This window comes from Grampus griseus, assembly GCF_964374135.1.
Source record: "Grampus griseus genome assembly, chromosome: 10".
NCBI classification, from domain to species: domain Eukaryota; kingdom Metazoa; phylum Chordata; class Mammalia; order Artiodactyla; family Delphinidae; genus Grampus; species Grampus griseus.
The window spans coordinates 35322132-35323410 of NC_139004.1; positions in this window are offsets into that span (position 1 = coordinate 35322132).

Consider the following 1279-nt stretch of genomic DNA (forward strand, 5'->3'; position numbering starts at 1 on the left):
TTCTGTTGAAACTCTATACTTCAGTTTGCACAGGAACTCTCTTCTTATAAGAACAGCATCCCTCTTCTTTTGGGGAACTGCTTTGCTCCCCGATTCCAAGCAGGTGGCTCTAATCCAGGCTGTCAATTACTGTGCTCTGACCACAGGAGTAAGCACAGGTCCTAGTCTAGGCCAACAGAGGCTCCTCCCTGGATTTTATCAAAATTGGAATTCAGGGAAGAGGTTCACTCTTTCTCTGGTGAGAGGCTGAGAGCTCCAGGTTTCTAGACTAGAGGAGCAGTTATGTCTGACAAAATGAAGCTGAGATGAAGAAAGAAGCTGAGATAAGAGATGGAGACATCTTGGTGGTGGCCAGGTGCCTGGTGCTAGATGCCTGGTGCGAGATGCCTCCCTGCCCTGCTTCAGTTTGATTGGGTGAGCCAATAAATTCCCATTTTGCCCAACTCCCTGAAACCCAAATTCCTGACATCCATCCATCTTTTTGCTAATTTATATAGACCATCCTATTCACTTAAAAACATTGTCAAATCTCATTCCCCATTCATTTATTAATACAAAGTCCTTTCCTAAATTATGGTTACAGTGATCATGATCATTTAGTCTTTCAACAACAGGAAGTATTTATTGAGAATCTACTATGTGCCCGTCATCAAAGAACACAGTGATGACTAAGTTTTCCAATGAACACAATTAAAATATGTGCCTTAGCAAAATTAACGTAAAACTCACTGTAAGTTATGGACATTTAGATAAGCAGTGAAACCATAACTTAAATCTTGTTTGATCCTCACCAAAATCCTGCAAGGAAGCGCAGAGAAGGTTCAGTAATTACTCCAAGCTTCTACAGCTAATAAACAGTGGAACCAAAACTTGAACCTAGGTTTCTAGAGTTGTTTTAATTATCCTGTGCTGCTTAAAGTGAGAAAATAGTTTTGGATCCTTATAATTTAAAAATCATAACTCCCAATTCTCTTTCCATCAGATTCGTATTTCCTACCACGTTGCAGCCCTGAGGTATGGGTGGTTACTGAACTTCAACAGTTAAACAGAAACAAAATTAGGTCATCAAGCAACAGCGAGAAACGCGCTTTCAAGCTGGCCGGTTTGGATTTTTTTTTTTAACCTCAAGGTGCCCTCCATCATACGCAAGGCACCTTGGGAATTGTAGTCTTGGGTGTTGAGCGCTGTGGCCCGAGGCGCTGACTCACTGGGACCCAATCAGCAGACAGCCAACTTGCCCTCCGCGTAGCAATTGGCTGGAATTCAGCGGCCGCCCACC